This window comes from Rhinolophus sinicus, linkage group LG04 (assembly GCF_036562045.2).
Source record: "Rhinolophus sinicus isolate RSC01 linkage group LG04, ASM3656204v1, whole genome shotgun sequence".
In the NCBI taxonomy this organism is placed as follows: domain Eukaryota; kingdom Metazoa; phylum Chordata; class Mammalia; order Chiroptera; family Rhinolophidae; genus Rhinolophus; species Rhinolophus sinicus.
In genome coordinates this window covers 137919103-137940487 of record NC_133754.1, presented here as the reverse complement: position 1 = coordinate 137940487, position 21385 = coordinate 137919103, and the positions used below count along the sequence as shown (strand labels likewise).

General features: G+C 38.8%; 1 protein-coding gene and 1 long non-coding RNA gene across 6 annotated transcripts in view; one reads left to right on the top strand and one right to left on the bottom strand.

Annotated features, from left to right (window-relative positions):
* Nucleotides 1-15551, top strand: part of LOC141571338 (uncharacterized) — a 31715-nt gene extending 16164 nt beyond the window's left edge. The window contains exon 3 of the long non-coding RNA XR_012496098.1: nt 14175-15551. This is a non-coding gene — a long non-coding RNA (uncharacterized LOC141571338). The remainder of the gene's footprint in view (nt 1-14174) is intronic.
* GLIS3 (GLIS family zinc finger 3) overlaps nt 1-21385 on the bottom strand; it is a 597994-nt gene that overhangs the window by 255640 nt on the left and 320969 nt on the right. The window lies entirely within an intron of this gene.

Sequence of the window (21385 nt, the reverse complement as noted above, 5' to 3'; positions counted from 1 at the left end):
AACAAAAGATGGAATAACCTAAAATGAAGTTACTCCTCCCTCCTTGGGGAGAGCTATGTTTGCAAGAGAGACCTGCAGGTTTGGAGAGCAGCACATATCCAATTGGCTGGGGCAAGAGTATCCTATCTTAGAATTCCCTGCCGTCCAAAGCCACTTGGAACTAAGGTTGCCTCCACCCTAAAGTAAGGGACAAAAGGAAAATATTCTTCGCGGATTGAGAGTAAAAAGGTATGTGTGAGCTTCTGCTTGAATGAGGACCTATACCCTAACAGGACACATAACCTGTACGAAGGAATAGGGAGAAACATGGACCTAAATGAAACCCTGGGCTTCAGGGCTCACCTGGAGGCAGAATTTGGGTTCATTGCATGCTTTTGTCACTTTCTCACTCTTCAGTGAGAAGACAGATGGAGGGAGACAGCATCTCCTTTGACCACCTCCACTGGTTTCCTCCCTCTTCTGGGACTTTAGACTGAAGACATCAGAAGTTGGTAGGTCATTTAATGCAAGATGTTAGAGACTATAACAGTATTACACACTGACCAAAATATTTTGCCAGGATATTTTCGAATAAATACAACCATGGGTGTTTTGCTGTGCTATTGCTGTAGATGTGAAACACTTTGCTCAATGTCAGAAATATCTCATTATATTCTGACTATGATCAACATGGGGAATTTACTGGGATCATGTCCCAAGAACCCAATGGTGCCAAGTTTGCATCATCCCCAAAAGTACTGGGAAGGCCCACTACCCAGTTAAAGGGGAAAAAAAGCAGAATCCTGAGATATGAAGTTTCTGTTTATTTGTGGGTCATTTCTGGGCTCTATTCTATTCCATTGGTCTATCTGACTCCTTGCTATATTATTCTTATAGTTTTACGTATGCCAGAAATAGTTCATAACTTTTTGAAAACAAGGTCTCAGTATCACACGGAGCGGCCCACATATTGTTCTCCACTGCAGGACTAAAGGATTAAAGATGTGAGAGCTGGTGCAGTTGAGAGATATGAAAATAAAAACAAATATCTGAGAATTGGATTTCTCACTGAAGCTAAGGAAGGATCCACTTTCAAGACTTTGTAACACTTTCTTACTTAAATGCTAATTCCCTCTTGCAATGCTGAGTAATGAATGCCTTTTTAAAATTCTGCAGCAACACACAGAGCCGTGCCATTCACTGACCTTGGAATATTCCTAATGAGATGGCCCTCTGTAATACAAGAATTACTGATGGGGGATGGGGATAACGAATGGGGGAAGTGGAAGATGAATGATAGAGAAGGGACACGGTTAACATTTTCCATGAGCAAGATCGATATGCCGTGTAACAGAAACATAATAAATCACTTCATCAACTAACCCTTACCCCTGAAGAAAGCAACTCACAGATTTGGCAGCAGTATCCAGTAAACAAATTACCCTGAGAGATTAATTGGATGTGAACTAAGGCCTCTGCAGCATTTCTTTCTTCCAACTGTATATAGTAGTACAATTGTGCCTTAAAAGTATCAAGATGGCTCTAAACTTAATCTAATTTCTAATTTATTGAAATATTCTGCCCCATCACTTACTATAACATCTTACTTCTTCACCCTTTTAGGCTCATTATAGTAAAAACCACGATCAGAGTTGAGACATAAAATTCCAGGGATCTTGATTCAAATAAAGAGACTCATAATGTAGTTTCCCCTGGAAGTGTAGTCACTCGTCTGCAGGTTAGCTCTCATATACTGCTGAAAGACATTAAACAAACCAGCATGCAGAGCTCAAAGCATGAGATGCCTGTGTCCAGGGAAGAGTGTGGTAATCCCCAAATTACTACGAGTTGGGCTTCAGAAAACATACACTATGAGTATGTTTGTAGTAGTGACGCATGGCTGACCAGAATGTTACCAAGAGAAAGCTGGTCCACCCTTCTCGGGCCCACAGGCTAAGAGAGAGCTTGCACATGAGGCTGTACTGATTAACATCTTGGAAACCTAAGGAGGATGATAAATTCTGTGTCTCCTCACTTCAGGTTGTGCCCTCATCATCTCTCAAATGGACCAGTATAAAACCATACTTACTGGTCTATGGTCTTGCCCCCACCATACTTCCCAAATCGCTTCTCCAAGCTGCAGCCAAAGGGAGCATTTAAAACACAGGTTTGATCATTTCTTCCTCCTCTTACTATATTCCAATGGCTCCCCGCTGCCTTCCGTATAAAGTCCAGTGTCTCGCTGCTTGGCTTAGAGCAGTTATGACAGCAAGAAGGATAGGGGCAGCGGCAGCGCTTGCCTGCAGCAGCTTGTAGAAGGCGGGCACAGAGGGAAGTCTGTATTCGTTTCCTGGTGAAACAAGTTACCAACTTGTTTCTGAAACAAGTTATCAACAACTGGGTGGCTTAAAATCACACCATAATTCTGGAGGCTAGAAGTCCAAAAGCAGGGTGTCAGTAGGGTTAGTTCCTTCTGAGGGCCATGAGGGAGGCTGAGCCCTGTGCTCTCTCCTAACTTCTGGTGGGTCCCTGGCAATCGTTGGCTTGTAGATGCCTCACTCCAATCTCTGCCTTCATCTTCAGTAGCTTTCTCTGTGTCTCTGTCTCTTCACCATCTTCCTTTTGTTTGTGTCTGTCCTTGCATCAGACTTGTCCGTTTTCATGAGGACACCAGTCATACTGAATTAGGGACCACTCTAATGGCTTCACATTAACTTGACTATCTCTATGAAGACACTATTCTAAATAAGGTCACATTCTGAGTTCTGGGGGTAATGACGTCCACATATTTTTTGAGGGGACACAATTCAACCCGTGACAAAGTCTTGCTCCACGATGAGGTTTGAGTCTCTAAGCTCCTTCCAAACTTAATTTCTATTGGTTTCTGTTTTGCAGAACATAGTAAGTTACATATTAAGTATGAACAAAAGTGTTTGTATTTATTTAATAAGAGTCTTACCTGCTGTTTGCATTTTATTTATATCTCACTTCATTCCACAAAGAATTTAAAATTGCTTAAAATGTGTTTTTACCTTCAATTTCCTAATATTATTCTGGGTGAAAATAATAAGATATACAGCATAACATAAAGAATCTGTCACATAATTGATTAACTTGGGCAATTCTCGCATATAAAATCTCTGAGCCTCAGTTTTCTAGCCTATAAAATGAAAATAATAAGACTGCCCATTCCTGCCTTGCATACTGGACTTTGCAACAGTAAAATAACTCATACTATAGAAGAATGTTTTGAAAAGGTGTCAAATGCTATAAGAAGAAAAAGTTGTGGCATTCTTACTCTTTACCTAGTATTCATTCTGTTATATATTGGTACTAGAAATCAAAGTTCTTAACAACAGAAAACAGAATAAGGGAGGGAGCATAAAGTTACAAAGTCTAAACCTGGCAGGTCATTCTCCTTCCATCTAATTGGCCTTACTCCCTGTCAGGCTGACCTGTTAAACCACACACTACTCTAGTCACTCAACTGATCTTCTTACACACATTTTTGTCTCACAAAATTGATCACTCATGAAAAGAGGACAAATAACTTCTGGAAAATAGAAGGTATATTGGTATTTTTTAAAGGGGGGAGGATGTACAACAAAACAGGACAAAAGACACTTGACTAATTAGGAGAAACAAATGATAAACAAGCTCATTTCTATTACTCCTTGATAGCATGGTTCAGAGATACATAGTTTTGTATTAAGCAAAAATGTGCTTTTTCCAGTATAACCAAATTCAAACGGATAAAATTCTATCATCTTAAACAAGATGAAATGATATAGTGTCAAACGATACCAGGATAGTTCTTTAATTAAAGGAATAAAAGCCGGGGTACCTCTTTCTTTGAATTCAGCAGGATTTGAGTGGCCATTTTCACAAGCAGTATTCTAGAGTTAAACAGTGTTTTAAGTGCTGTAATATTGATGGGAGGAAACAAGGGGGGAAAAAACTGATTCTTGTAAATTTTCTAGGCACAGAGAGCCATTTTACTCACTGAAACTGTCACTATACAATTTTAATTAACACTGGGGTAGACAATGCCCATTAGATGGAATTCTACATGGTCTATGTACTTAGTGCCCCAGGGACCCTCTAGGTGTACACCACCAGGGGCATGCAAAACGAACAGAATTGTACAATGTCACTGTCCTGGTGAGATGGAGGAAGGAATCAGGGGTGAAGGCCTTGGAAAACAGCAGAGCATGGAATGGTGTAAACTCCCAATAACTTCATGGAAGGCTAGGGTGGAATGGAAAATCACTCTGGTCCAGAAGTCCAACAGACCTGGGTCCTGGTTTGCAGCCCAGTACTTACTGGCTATATAAGCGGAGATAAAGTCATGGGAGCTAGTCCCTCATTTGCGAATGGAAATGAAAATTGCAACCATCTTTTCTACTTCAAAAGATTGTTGCGAGAATGAGATTATGCATGGGACAGTGCTTTGTAAACCCGACTTAACAAATGGAAGATGTTATTATTTTAGGTAGAGTTCGGCTTCCCTCTAGTCTGTCTCAAACCATGAAAACTCTCTCACTCTCAGGCTCCAAATGTCCAAATAGAGCTGTTCTGACTTACTTGTCTTCTATCACTAGTGTAGTGGGCTTTTCATTATTCGGTATAAACTATGTAAGGCCACTTTCATTTGTCAATGTTGATTATTATTGCTACTAATCATTCTGTATAAAACATCTGCAATCCCAGACTTGACTCAAAAAGTCTCCTGCATGGAACAGGTTAGCTAAACAATTAGTGTCTTATATTGTGGAAGTTATTCTTCTAGGATAATACATGCAACTACTGATAATTTTACCTATGATTTCCCTGATGCACAAAAATTTGTTTGTGTTTAAACTACTCCCAATTAGCTGACTTCAAAAAAAAAAAAAAAAGGTTAATGTCTTAAGTCCTGCTAGTTGACACAGCTATAAATCCTAAGGTTCTTTTGGCTTTTCTTATAAAGGTGGGTTGTGATGGAAAGAGAACTCCCTCTCCTGTTAATGAGTCATTATGTTTAGTGTCACGTTAGGCACCAAAAGTCCACCCTTTGGGTGACATATTCTAAATGAAAGATTGAAATGGGTTTCACTTCTAGAATCAAGAGGCAGAGCATCCCAAGGACAGACACAGTGAAACTAGAAATTTGGACTTCTAAATTTCTGTATATTTTCAGCACTATAGTTTCACTATAAATATTGAAATTAGTGAGAAGTTGAACATTTATGGGGATTACGCTCATCTAAGGTTAGAATTTTGGCTTAGAATGTCACACTATTTCTACGTTAGATGCTTCCCCATCCAAAGAGGATAAATTCTATATACAACCATATTCCTAGGACAGAAAACTAACCCTCTATTTATACCAGTATTTCTATAAGAAAAGGAAATCCGAGTGTCAACCAGATACTTGGAAAAATTTGCATCACTTGGAAAAATTTGCATCCCTTCCTACTATATTCCTAGACACATAAAAGATTATTTCATCAACTAGTAAAGAGAAGTTGCAGAGGTCATAGCCAGGGTCCTTGGTGAGGTCAAGGAAGAGGAGAGGCTCTCACAAGTTCTCACTTGGCAATGCTAAGTGAAGATGTCTTTGTTTTTGTTTTTAAGCCAAGTTTTTTCAAGCATTGGCTATAACCTCAAAATAACCGCCCTGCCTCTACATGAATAAGGCTGATAAACTCAGGTTCCCCTAACTCAGTGGTTCTCAAACAAGGGCCATGTGGCCCCACAGGAAACACAGAGCATGGCTGGAAATATTTTTTGTCACCACTGAGCATCAAAGGTGTGCTACTTCATATACTAGGTAGAAGCAGGGATGCAGCTATACATCCTACAATGCCCAAGAGAGCCCCTCATCAACAAAGAATTATCTGGTCCAAAATCTCAATAGTGTGAGGTTGTGAAGCCCAGCCCTAACTAGTAGGATAGTATACCTTGCTAGAGAATATAAGACAGCCCCTCAAATAGATAACACCTCCATAAGATATACTTAAATATTCGATGTCACTGTTTTTAAGCACTGAATATGCTTTCTTTCATAGTTATAGTTACTAAATGGAAACACACACACACACACACACACACACACACACACAGCTTTCAAGCACTGTTACAACCTTCATTTTGTTTTCTCTTTGCAGGCACCCTCAGTAGCTTTGCATAGAAGAAAAAAACAAAGGGAATGAGTAGGTGCTAGAAAGATAGGAGGAGATGGGAGACAACGGAAGGAAAAAATAAATGTAAAGAGGAAGAAAAAAATCTCTATCCCGTCTCTGGATATAGACATGTCATAACACTTCAGTCAAACAAAAGAGGCACCCCCACCGGAGCCAAAGAAGTTTTATTGCCATGGACATGAATATCATAAAATTTTCCAAAAGCTGAAATGTAAGGTTTTGTTCCCTATCTATCATGATCCACAGTAAACAAACCCAATACATGGTACACAGAAGGTTTTTCATTAAGCTATTTCTACAGTAAGAAAAAATATAATTGTGTGATCTTAAAATTAAAGTTATTTCCACAGATTCACTATGCTTCGATGACCAAGAATAGAGCCTTTCACACAACTTACACATTTAGAACACAAAACTGAGTACAACCCCTAAGAACCTCGAACCAGTAGCCCTTTCACATTGTTCCTTATTAACACTACGTGACATTCTTAGAGCAAGCGCTCTAAGGAGAAGTCAGCCAAGCAATTGAGAAGATGCATTCTGAAACATAAGATACTATCAAATTCACTGAGAGATTAATTTATTAAAAAACATAACCTCATATCTCATGTTGCAAAGGTAGGGGAAAAAAAAAACAAAATAAAAACTATCCATTGCTTTCTGGATCCCGTCAACACACACTGACTAAGAAGTCATCCAGTCTGGTCCCGGAGTCCTGACCACCTCAATGTCACCACAATGGTACAACTGATATTATTTTTCAGAGTGTCTGTTTATACACTATTAAGTTCTAGATGAATTAAGAGATATAGATGCTGTCATTAATACCTCCCTCAGTGTCAAGAGCATAAGACCATGATGGTAGAAACCTATTTATTCTCTTGGAGCCTGTCCTTGTTTCCTGTCGGCTTATCTTCTGGTCTGGAGACACATGTACAAGTTAGCCAATGGCAGGCCAACTTGGAAGAACCTCTTCAACCTTTTTTTTTTTTTTAATCATCCATGGTCCCTTGAAATTCTCCTAGATAGATGCATGGCAGGCGGGGTCAGAGCAAGACAACAAAGCAGGGCAAAAGAGATACAAGGTGTTTGATAAAAAGTTCATTACTTCAACTACTCAATTCTCCTTTCACCCATCCCTCATGGAATCCAGGAGTACAGATATCAATTTTTTCATGACTCTACTTTTCATTTCACTTTAAATCAGGCCAGCCAATACCAAACTGTCTGTTTCCTTCCCAAACCTCCCACAAGTACACCCATCTCAGTTAAAGATAACTGCCATCCTTCCAGACATGCAAGCCAAAACTCGGGGTCACCCCTGACAATTCAGTCTCCCACACCCCATATCAAATCCACTGGGAAATCTGTCTATGTGTATATATCCAGAATCCACCATTGGACACAGCAAGAAGACCAGAGACAAGGCTACTGCAATGATCCCACTCATGAGGGTTCGGTCCTGCTTCTAGTCCTTGTTTCACTTCAATATACTCTCCATGCAGCATGCAGTGATCCTATTAAAACATAAGCCAGGTCCTATCACTCCTCTACTCAAAACCACCTTTCCAATGGCCTACAAGGCCCTAAACAATTCGGTCTTCATTATTTTTCCCTGATCTCTTCTCTCTCCTCCTCCTTCACTCTATTCCTGCTACCCTGGCTGCTTTGATGTTTCTCAAACCTGCCAAGCCAACACTCCTGCCTCAAAACCTTTTCACTTGCTCTTCTCTCTGCCTGAAACTTTCTTTCCACAGATGTCTACATTATTTACTATCTCCCCTCTGAATGTAAGCTCCAAAGGAACAGGGAGTTTTGAGTCTGATCTATTCACTGCTGTTTCCCCAGCCTAGAAGAGTGATTGGCACGAAACAGTAGTTCAATAAATAGTTGGGTGAGTAAAATAGAGATAGTCACCAGAGACCTTTCTTTCTGTTTTGTACCGGAGGGTCACTTTTAGAGACCACAGAAAGCATGCACACCTATAATTAGATGAATGACCCTGCATTAAAATGTAAATATAAACCAAATATTTAAATAGCTAATAGATTTTTAGTGAAACAATTATACAAAAACCTTGTAATTTTTTTCCATATTAAGACAATTTTCTTTTATATTCTCTTTTTAATTTTATAGAATATCTATCTGAGTAAAAATGGAGGAAGCAGAAGTGATTTAGAGATGGTCAGTATATTGTTTTTTAGAAACGCATGAATTCTCTATTGAAAAATTTTAAATTGTCCCCCATTGCAGACACCTTAAATTAAGCCTATTCTAAACATGGCTAAGTGGGGCTCCAACTTCAAAATTTCACTCCTTGGCAGAGCTGTTTGACAAGTGCAGCAGGAGGCTATCAAGTCATGTGGCAGCATCATTCATTCAGAACACAATAGGCTTTTATTTATTATTTTTTTGTTAATTGACGGTAATCAGCAAGCAATCTTTGAAGGAAATGTACAATCAAGCAACTAAAAATTCCTTTCATGAAACTCCTCCTTGAAAATAATTCGTTGACACTGCAAATGGTCAATATGTACTCTTAATTTTGAACTAAATTGCCCACTGATTTACCAAGATCTATGTTTCTGACCCTGTGGTCGAGTAAAATTCATTTTTTCTGACGTTCTGAATTCAAGAAAAATGACAGTGACACAGTTGTTGATTTTGATTTACTACCTCAATAGAGGAAGCAATTAGAGTGATTTCTCCATTATTTGTTCAGATTATACCACTTCTTCCTTGCCTGGTTCCATCATAAAGGCCCCATTCCATGAACACAGCACAAAACCAGGGTTACAACACAACGCTGGCCTTCCTGGGGCACGCAACGGAGCAGATCAGGCTGACCCAGACAGTGGGAGTTGCTGGAATCCTCACCAATGGTGGGTCAAATGCACTGGGCTGCTGGGGGAAATACTTGCTACAGAGACAAGTAGAAATCATTACAATAAACTCAATTCTTGCCTCAAGAACTCGAATACTCACCACCTCGATATATGTGTCGTTTGGGCTTTCAGAAAAAGCAATGGTACCTGTCTTATTTTCACACCCTTATAACAACTTGTATCTCAGCACACCTCCCACCAACACCTTCAACAAGTTTCGACAAGTGCAGCTGAATCATTTGAGATGGGCCAAAAGGTCAGAGCCCTGAAACCTTGTCAGCCTAATTATCTAAAACCACTGGAAAGCACTCCATGTGTTTCAGAGAACAAGTAGATTTTCCACTACACAAAAGCTGCTTTGTTTCTGTATATGTGACGCCTCATAATTAGAATCAATGATTTTTTTTTTTTATTGTCGCTCCCGATAAGCTTGTTTGCCTAGTTACATTTTCCTAAAACACTTTAAATGTTTCTAGGAAGGGTGCATGTCGGCTAAACACTGAAACAGGCCTTGAACCGGGGCTGTGGTATTGCATGATGTTTACAATTTGTCATCCCTGGGGGTAATTTTGCAAGCTTAAACACACTAAAGAACATATTATAAAGAGCCAGGCAATTTCATTTTGTTTGAATATATTTATGGAAATGGACCAAAAGTGTCCATAGAGGCACATTGTCATTTTTTCCTTGAGTGTGTGCCAGTTCATGATCAAAAACAAGCATTCAGAGAATAGAAGAGCATTTATGACCATACTGTGTGTATCAAATAAGCTACTTTATGAACAGATGGGGAATATTGATTTTCAGGGTCTGGGTAAAACAGTCCTTCAAACTAAATTTCTGCTCACAGTGGTGGATCTCTCAGTGATTCATTATGAACTTGCCCTTGATAATGAGCAGATCTCCCTCAAGGGTGAGTACCTGTGGGACATGAAGACATCGAACATCCTTGTGACTTAGAAAGATGATGAGCAGTGGGGAATTGTGCACCAAGAACATGCAATTTGCCCAACGTGGGAAAAATTGAGTAATTCACTTGAGTTAACAAGAGTGTTCCCAGCAGTGGTGACTGTACGGCAATGGAATCCTTGGAGAGTACGTTTTTTTTGAAAAATGGAAAAGGTTTAGTAAATTGAAGAGCATGTTGCAGGAGCCAGGACTGATACGACAAAAGTAACAAAACCACTTTGATGAGACGGGGTTGCCACTCATAGGAAAATCAAAGATCGAGACTGAAACGTTTCTTCTCTTCAAGGGGATACAGAGAACCAATATAAGTTACGGAGGAAGCAGGGAGGGCACCTGTAGTTCCTTGGGGCAGAAACAATACTCTTGTTTCATTTCCTCCTGCACATACAGAAAGACCGCATTTCCCAACCTCCTTTGCAATTAGCCGGGGTTATGTGATTGAGTTCTGGTCACTGGGATGCAGGAAGAAGCGAAGTGTGTCCCTTTTAGACCTAGCTCCTAAAACCTTCTGCACAATCCTCAACATTCTGTCTTTCTCCCGAGACTCAGATGGTGGAACCATTCAGATTAAAGGATCCTGAGTTATCCTACGATCACAAGGAGCCAGCTATGTTAGAAAACGAATAAGAAATAAACCTTCATCATACCAAGCCACTGAGATTTGAGCTGTCCGTTACAGAGGCTGGATTATCTTAATATTTCCAAAAATGCTTCCTGATTATCACTTGCCTTTTCAAATATTATGTTATTGCCTAGAGTATTTCGCATCTCATTCTTAAGCAGAGTGATTTCAGAGACCTTCAGGAGCAACGGAAAAAATTAATTTGCTTTCAGATCAGTAGAACATAGGTTACCTAAGGAAAAAACAATGTCTGGCATCATTCTGAGGTGCTGGAGGGAACAAATTGTGCTTTTCTTTCCTCTAAGATAAGAAAAAATGTTTTATGTACTTTTAACTTTTTAAAAGAGATTTTTATTAAAATATAGCTAGCATACAATATTATATTTCATATATCGTTTCAGGTGTACATCATAGTTATTCAACAGTACCCACCTGGCACTATTCAGTTATTACCACATTACTGATTATATTCCCTGTGCTAAAGAAGTGATCACTATGGTAAGTCCAGCAACCATCTGACACTGTACAACTCTATCACAATATTATTGGAGATTAAGAAATACAAATTGGTAGTTATGAAATAGTCACAGGGATATAAAGACTAGAGAATAGAATCAATAATATGGTAATAACTATGTATTGTGCCAGGTGGGTACTAGTCAGGGGGATCACTTCCTAAATTATATAAATGTCTAACCACTATGCTATACACCTGAAACTAGTATAAAATAATGTTGAATGTCAACTCTAATTGAAAAATTAAAAAGGGAGCAGATAATAAGTAAGGGGTTCAAAGTTCCAGGTATAAAACAAGTAAGTCTTGGGGATGTGATGTACAGCATAGAAATATAGTCAAGAATAATGGGATGGCGTGGTACAGTGTCAGATGGTTGCTGGATTTTTATCATGGTGAGCCCTTCTACTTTTAGCTTTTTATTATAGAAAACTTCAAATCTTCACAGAAATAGAAACAATAGAATAATGAACCTCACTGTATCCCCATTACTAACTCCAGGTATACATACATACATGGATACGTCTATATCCACACAGACGTAGGTAGGTAGATAAATAGGTAGGTAGACAGATGGATATGTATGTATATAGATGCAGACAGATATGTATATATTTGGGGTCTACTATAAGTACATCTAATCATCGAGCCAGGTACTGCAGATAGGACTCAAAGGTGAATAATGATCTTTGAATATACAGCAGAAAGAACAGTGTGAATCTCAAACGCCACACATTATTTCACTCCGAGGGCTAGAGTGAAGATTAAACCAATCTAGTTGCTCAGGATTTATGACAGTTATTTTCCTTCCCCTCCCATTTTACCAAAGAAGTTTTCATTCTAAGGGGAGAGGTTTAATACATCCTCCCTCATAAAAATGTACCTACTCTTAGGAGGGCAAGAGCACTGAGTCTTTTCTCAGTCATTCATCATTTTATATGTACGAATTTTAATTATCTTTGCAGAAGTTCTTTCCCAAAAGCAAGACTTGAATAGGTGGAGAGAAAGAAAAAGAATGAAAAGAAGGGCCCTGAGGCAGCATGGAAATTCTGAGGGAAGAAACAGTAGGAGTCACTACGAATGCAATGGAAGATAAATTTCTACTTCAGAATGTTGTTTAGGGTGGAGCCTCCCATTTTTCCTCCATTACAACTGCTCCCCCACTCCCAAATCCATTCTGTTAGCTAACAAATCACCGTCTATTCACTCTTCTCACACTAGAAATTGTGACTGGGAATGGGGAAGAGAATGACAGAAGAGAAAGAGTTTACTTAGTAGCAGCAACATTTAGCACAGAAGGATGGGCTACTGGGGCCCAATATCCACGCCCCAACTTGAAAATTAAAGCACTTTTAAATAAACATTCTAAAACACAGAAAAGAAATTATTCTGGAGAGACAAGCCTGAGACACTGCATCGTGAGTTTGAAGAGCAAGAACAATTAGATGCCATATCTGGAACACTCAAACACCTAAGTCCACTGAGATAGACTCTCTGCTGTGCTCTCTGGTCGCACAGGCAAATGGACCAACCTTGGGAGGCACAGACCCCAGGTGAGGCGACTGCTGCTAGAGCAGGAAGCTCAAGTAACAAAAGCGGAGTCTCTCCTTTCACTCTGCCTTCCTCAGTTTAGAGAGATTGAATCAATCACACCGAACGGGCACCATTTTGATGAGAACTGATTTAATTTTGCACTCTTCTAACCATCTCACACATTTAGCTCTATTCTGTATTAATTTGGTCTGAGCAGAAAAAAATTCCAAAGTAAATCTTAGCAATGGGGGGTGGGGGAAGAAGTCTGAAAAAGGGCTGACAGGCTCAACATAATGAGTGGCAGTCCAAACCTTTGTTTAACAGTACTTCACTCTTTCTACAGATTATAAAAGAAAATATTTAACTAATGGAAGGCTACTCATACACAGGATAACGTATGCAGCCTTTGTCCACATCTTAATCATTGGACATAACTGATCAAACAGCCTTGGTCTCTAGCCTTCCCCAGGTTTTTCGTTCTTTCAAGTCGACCACACGAAATGTTTTTAGGCTTGTTTCCATCTATGTGTTTCCCTGGCGGACCACTTGGCATTAAGGAAAATTCATATGATAGCTGCCAAGAGATACATTTTAATGAAGAATAAAACTATAAACTTTAATGGAGATGGTTTGGGGCAGTCAAAGTTTCGTTTCACATGTGCTAATGCACATTCACTGAGGCTCCTCTTAAAAATTTTTTGCATTAACTGTATTTGCACTTGTATTAACTAGATATGTAATTCTTTCTCATTTTAAAAACATTTATCTCTATTTGATAGCATAGGTCCTTTGTGATTTGCCCAAGGTAAATTTCCAGCTTCACGTCCCACTGCTACCTAGTCTGGGAATCATCAAACTACATACTTGGAAAGAAAGAACTGTTTCTTTTTCTGGGCTCTTTTGCACCCCTGTGCTATTACATTATGTGGTGCCTCCACTTGAATGGCCTCCTTCCCTGTTTCTGTAAGAATTACTCTCGTTTCAAGATGCAGTCACCTCCTCTAAGAAGCCTGCCCTGACTCTTACAGACATAGCTGGAAGTTTTTCCCCTTGTTTTCCCATTAAAACAATGTGTATAGACCTTATCACAGCTCTTGTTTCATTATTATGTAAATAACTATTAATGTCCCATTTATCCATGTACACGCTTCCAAGACAGGGCATGGCACGTGGCTTGTACTCAGTGATCAAATGAATGAACGACCATGCATGGAGTGGGTGGACACCTCAGTGCATATAATAGTTGGGTAGGACAACCATACAGTCTGGTTTTCCCAGGACACTCCTGGTTTACACTGATATTCCCGTGAAATAGAACCCCTTTCACTCACAAAAGTGTCCCAGTTTGAATAATAAATTATATGGTCACCCTAAGTTTGGAGCATGGTATAATTAAATTACTCATGCCCATTGCCCCTGCCTGCCCAGAACCAGGCCATCTCATTTTCTAATTTCTCAACAACTTTTCAAATTAATTGTTTTTTTAGATTCTTCAGAATTCTCTCTCAAAAGGATTCATCATTCCTCCTTCTCAAGTGCAGTGTCTACGGCCCAAGAAAATTAGAATAAATACTGTGCTACAAAATAAGAATACACAAGTGTCATTCCATTTTCTGACCAAATTCCTATCTACACCAACCTCCGTATGAGTGATGACACCTGTTAGACCAACCCATCTCCCCTCTGGATAAAGACTACCCCGAATTCACACAGATGGGAAGTTGAATCTGCCTGCCCACCCAGGATCTAAATTCACCAGCCACATACATCGCCACTAACCAGGATTACAACATCCATTGTCCTCTAGATCGTCAAGAAGCCGACTCAGTTAATTACAGTAGAAATTAATCAATCTGCCTGGAAAAAATAAAAATTAAATAACATCTTTTTTCCACATCATTCTTCCCAGAGCTTGATAAAAACACTTCTGAAAGATCAAAGAGAATCAGACTACCTCTTTGTTTGGAAAAATAAATGTGTTTGCTTTTTCACTCTACACACTCCAATTCTATCTGAACTAAAAGACGTCAACAAGACCACACATATAGTAAAGGTAATCAAGAAATAGTCCAAAGGTCACAAAAGATGTTACTAATAAATTGTCATTCTAATTTTCTATGCTGCTACAGTCTGAATGAACTAAGAAAAATACATTTTAAAATCTATACAGGAACAAACCTCAGAAACTTTGAAATACATTCCCTTAATCAGATCATTTATGAAAAGATTTACACAATTCTAATTTTAAAAACATTATTTTGGGACAGGAAATTAGAGAAAAAACACAAAACAAATATGAACTACAAGGAACATTAACTATCATGTAGTTAATGATTTTGCTTAATGAGGATAAAGACTCAAATATTTAACCGCTTAGGGTTTTTCTCATTATCTATTGTTTTTCATTAATCCTAGAATCCCAGGGCAAAGGAACACAACCCACGATTTGCTTTGAAACGTCTGCCCAAATCTGCTACAAATTTATTTTCAGGACAAAGTTCATGAAGGGCTAGCTCCCCAGGTAACGTGGATTAAATACCTTCTAAAGGAAAATGAAATTAAACCACTACCAAATGGAAGGTTTCTAAACTGTGTTTTGGGATGTGAAATCCGATTTGACAGACGCCTTATACACCATGGTTAATGCCCCTTCTGATGAGAATTTCTGTGGTTTTGTTTTTACCTATACTAAGAAGTTTGTAATTTATAGTGACATATGGATGTCTACAGTATGTTGAACATGTATATACACAAATAAATATGCCAGCATCTCTTTCTTATGTAAAATCATTGGGGGGAAAATCTTGCAATTTAGTTGTATTTTTTAAAATTATTGAGTTTGCATTAAATATTTGACAGACTGATGCCTTGTGGGATATGATTTGGAAGCTACACTCTCTCTGATCTTTACCAGATGTTTCACTAGTGGTGTTTCAGCCTCAAGAGACAAAGAGGGTATTAATGATAATTTTATTTATTTAATCACATAAGGAAGATTTGATAAAATGGAAAATTCAGTAATTTGGTAACTTCCTAATTCTTCAAAATATCCATAGTAGCAAAAATGTTTTGAAAATCACTTTATATTAAAAGCAGAAAGGCTGCACTGTATTTGGAAGGGAGAACACTTTATCTCACCTTTAGAGATGAACTATGTGACAGATTTGTCAGTTTCACCTTTAACTCAGGGAGGCAAGGAGGTGGTAATGACATACATTGCTCAACACAGTCTCATCCCAACCTTTAACTGACTGTTAATTGTAGAGAAAGAGTACTCTGAATATGGACACTCAGGTGAAAGCCTTGTGCCACTACCAGGTTCGCTCTATTATCTCCTTATCTCTTGTCTCTGAATTTTATTACAAGGGAACATGAAATTACCCTAATCATTGTCAGGGCATTGATGATAATGCAGATGTATTCGCTCCTAAACACTGCCTCCCTACACCTTAACTGAAATGACAGGGTAGGCTTTCATTTATCTAGAGTTCAATGTCAGGACATAGGTTGAAGCTTTTAGAGTACTGGTTCACACCCTTGGCTGCACATTAGACTTAGCTGGGAAGCTGCACCCCAAACCAATGACATCACAGACTCTGGGGAGGGGGTCCAGGTATGGATACTTTATAAAGCTCTTCAGGGGATTCCAATGTCAGCCAAGAACCACCCCTTGGGGGTGCGAAGTAGGCAATAGCCAAACAATTTACTAGTCTTAGAAAAATCACTTAATTTCTCTAGACGTTCTCCTCGTCTGAAAAAATGCTATGTGTGGAAGGGAATTGGAGTGTTATGTATTTTCTTATATTTTTAACAAAAATACATACTTACCGTTATGAAATATTTCAACACAGTGAGCAAAGCATAGAAAATATAAATTAGAAGATAGATACTCAGTCGTATGTCACCATCACCAAGCTAAAAAGAAATTAATGTTTTGCCATATTTTAGTTCCCTAATGCTTTGGGGGGAAAAAAAAGATAAAGTAAAATTCCCACATCCCATTTCTTCCTATTTCTTTCCTCTTTAGAAGTATTCATTGTCCTACGGTTACTGATTATCCTGGTCACACAATTTTATTGTTTAAGCAAGTAATTATGTATTTACAATAACTATATAATACTGCTTAGTGTGTGTTTAAAGGTGCATAAATTGTATTATACTGTATATATCCTTTTGCATTTAATTTTTTCATTTAACATTGTTGTGAGATTTATCCACATTGGTACATATATATATGTATCTACAGATATAGAGATTTAGATCTAATTCATTAATTTTAAACTCCTTTATATTCTATCATTAGGAATAAATTACAGTTTCTTGATTTACCTATCTACAAACACTTCGGTTATTTACATGTTTTAAAAGCAGAGGTGCAATAAATACCTTTCTGTGGGTGTCCCTGCCACCCTATTTCAGAGTTTCTGTAGGGAGCGTAGACACACAGACCTGGTTTTGTTGGACATGCTCATCTTCATCTTTACTAGGTATTACCAAAATGTTTCCAAAGTGGTTACAACAATTTATTCTCACCAGCAATATTAAAGCATTCCCCATTCTGCATACCCTCATCAATACTTGACATTATAAGAACTTATTAATTGCTGCCAATATGAAGGTTATAGAGTGGTAACTAATAGTTATGCTTAGATGGTATTTTCCTAACGTCTCTTCTGGTCCTGTAATTGTGGTCACCCCATCAATGCCAAATCTTATCAAAATAATAAAATAAAGGATGTGGAAAAAAACTTTCTTCCACAGTTTATACTGATTTTACTTTTCCTCAAGAAACGTCTTTCATGGCTAATGCTGGCCCATGAACCCATAAATCAGGCCATTAAAGAGGAATGGGGACATGGCCCGAGCTCTGTATTTATTTTCTTGTACTCATAATCCAATGTTACTTAAAAAGCAAACTGCCCAGTATTCAAGCCAAAGCAAATACTCTGGATTTTGCCAGGCAAAATGCCTGTGGAGAAATGAGTCAATTCATACAAAATTCAAAGCTGTCTTTGGTCAGTGACATTTTCGTGAAAATCTGTGGGTGGGTAAAAGTTTTGCAAAATTCCTTTTTGCTATTGGATAAAATTCATCCAGGGAAAATAAGCAAAATTTAAGTGGCGACCCACATTCTCCCTAATTCCCTTACTAACACTCCCTAACCTCCCAGCACAACTGCTTTCTATTGTGCATCAAGGCAAGCCATCAGGGTTTCTGAGCCTGGCAACAGAGCCCTGTACCTCTGCACACTCTGCTCCAATCAGATAGGCTTTCTCATGAGCGGTACTGGCAGACTGAGCTGCTTCAGCTCATTGAGAACACACCTTCCTGGGAACGCTACCCAGGCACTGCACACTCTTCAACTTAACGGCAAATGCTAAGCAACATAAGTCAGACAGAAAAAGTTGAGAACCTATGACTTCACTCATATGTGGGATATAAGAAGGGAACGAGACAAAGAAACAAAAACTCATAAACACAGACAACAGTTCAGTGGTTACCAGAGGGTAAGGGGGGAGGCAGGGTGATAGAAGAAGGTGAAGGGGGTCAAATATATGGTGATGGAAGGGAAACTGACTCTTGGTGGTGAGCACACAATGTGATACGTAGATGATGTATTACAGAATTGTACACTTGAAACCTATATAATTTTACTAACCACTGTCACCCCAATACGTTTAATTAAAAAAAAAAAGACCTACAGTAAAAACATTCTCAGCATGAGCTCTGTTAGAACCATTACTATGGATACTGTTAGAGACGGTTAGTGCACATCTATAATTTGGGATTACATTTTATGTTGCCTTTTAGGAACATGAAACAGGCATTGGGGAAAGAAATTCAGAGACTCCATGATTGTTCTGACTTGGGAATTTGAAACCTTACCATCTCAGAAAGACATAATAGAATTCAGTACAATTATACCCGGAAATGCTCAAAAGTTCTGTTGATTCTGAGATTCATCAATGTTGGGGTTTGTCTAAGTTCAGGAAGGTCTAAGTAGAATGCTTTGGCACCCTGAAATCAGTAGATCGCAGTCAATATACTCAGATATTTTTAATATAATATTGCCATATTTCTTTCTGAGTTAACTGAGGTCTGCCTGTCTGCCTGACGAGGCCTTACTTCCCAAGGCCTTTGCCACTGGCTGGGAGTATGTCTGTGTTCCAGTTCAAGCCTGGAAAGAGAACAGCTGGTTTGGCTTTTCACAGAAGCAATAGTATGAGATCAACAGAGGGGTGGAATTGTTTGGGTGGGAAAGAGAGAAGAAACCATTCTCTTCTTCCAGTAAGTTAACCAAATAATAAATGAACAATTCTCCCCAGTTCGGCCACCTAGAATCGTGAATGATCTGAATCCCAGAGTTCTGGGTAAGGCCGAGGAGTTCAAGTCAGAGATTCTGAGAATGTGTCCTCCCATGCATGAAATGAAACTTGGTATCAAGGGAGTGGTAGCCTCTTACAGCCGTGGTAGCCTCTTACTGCACACAGGCTGTCCCTGAGGAGCCCTTTCACACACCCTTCTCTTACCCTGGCTTCCAGAAGTTCATAGCGCTGCTCGTAGTCATGGGCACCAAACACAATGGGTCATCACATCTTTCTTGGGTCAAATAGCGGAGTGAAAATGATGACTAACACAAACTAGGGTCCACAGAAAATGAATAGCAGTGAAACTTACGTAAAACCAAAGTTGATTGGGTCTTATAATTTAAACAGAGCTCCTAGCCTCTGCAGCATGTGACACAGCCACAAAAACCCGAAGATCACTTCATGTCTCCAAAACAGGAATGTGGTCATTGTACTTGGCAAGATCGTGAGCTTTGAATGAACTACCATCAGATTTCAAAGCAGTAGGAGATGACACATTTCAGTTTTAACAGTTCTTAATGTCTGGATTCCAACAGTGGAAAGGTTGGTTTTGCAAAAGGCAGAAAAAGGAATCTTTTTCACGTGTGCATTCATGGTAAGCACACTGTCTTCTATCCATGAACTATCACTTGAGAAGACTGCTAAACCTTCACAGTAAAATTTTCTGTTGCCCGTTAGCTATAGCCCTACAAATCAAGCAAATGACATGTAGCCACAAAACAGTTTTCAAAAGACATAATGCTCATGATATGTGTTATATGAAAATGGATGTCTTCCTACTAAAAATACATACTCCCAAGACTAGAACTGCAACATTAGTCAGCTCCTAAGAAACCTTGTTTCGTATAAATACACTTGCACTATAATGTGTGTAAGTAAATGCTCTGTGGTTCTAAATTTGATATGGAATTAAATCTAGCAATCTGAATTTTGCAAAGATTTCATTTAGAAGCGAGGAGTGGACAGACTAGGGGAGAAGAGAAATCACCTCCTTTACCCATCTTGAACAATACAATGGAAAGCTCTGCAGAGGAGGCCTGCAAACATTCACCTCTCAGGTTACTCCTTCACTGAAGTATTTTTATTTTTAAATAGTCATCATGTACTTTAGCAAAAGTCAACTTGTTCTATGCCTTTGCAAAATCTAAGAACAGTGGGAAAGTAGGGAAATCCTATTGCACAAAAATTAATTTTGCAATGCAAAAAATATTTTTTTGGATAATTCGAGCTTTTATGGGTTTTTTTTTTTTTTTTCTTCAGTAAAGCCAAATCCAGCAAACTATTTTCGGCCAGGATTAGTCATAACTAAAAGGTTGGACTGTTTTCGTTCAGAGACTGAATGTCTTTCCTGCCTGCAATAGGCCGGTGTGTTCCAAACAAAGTAAATGGAATTGCCTTCAATTGCTTGTCTCTTTCTGGCATTTTTAATGCAGAACCCTACTGACAGAGTAAGGTTTTGCCTCCTGGAATGTCATTATTCTTTTCACTCATATAACCTGGCATTCTCACAATGTATCAGCTTCAGGTTTTCCTTAAGAAAAATCACAACATGGGGCACAATGTAACGACAAGAAATGCAATTTTATTCCACCAGAAATTCTTAAAACTCTTTCAAAAAATACCTACTGGACGGTGAAAACGTGCCTCTAACACTTGCATTACAGCTATCATCTGTTTGGTTTGCTTTTACATGAATCAGACAACTTGGCCAATCTACACACAAACATAAACATGTGGTCTGGGTTCTTTATTGTTAAGACATTCTATAGGAAGAATGAACTCTGTCTGGGGGACCACCCTTTAAATAAGTTCCTTTTCAAAATGATTTATATATTTCACACATTTAGTGACCTGTAGCATATTCAGTATCCAGGGAGTACCTACCATTCTCAGATTTTAACCCTAAAAAAATTAATCCTGTCCATCTAAGCTAATCTAAAACGCATGTTCTTCTTTTTCCGAGAGTTAAGTGAGCTGTCTGAGGTTGTGCAAAGTTGCCCTGTGATCCCAAGGGTGATGTCCTGCTTGTAAACCCTGCGGGTTTCTGTTAGGTGTGAAAAGACTGTGAAATCATTTAAGAGTAGTATTATTAAAAAACAGTCAGTTTTGCCAAGAAACAGAGATAGGTCCAGGATCAATGTTGTGAAAGGGGGATGCGGGGGAGAAAGAGACACCACGGCCATTTCCTTCAACACAAAAGGCACATTGCCCTCTCGGTTCTTTCTCCTGTACCTTTCCACAAAATTCTCTCTCCTTAAAATATGGTGAGATCCTGTGAGATTCTGCTCCTGTGTATCCCCCTGGGTGTTGTTTTGCTGGCTATAAATCAT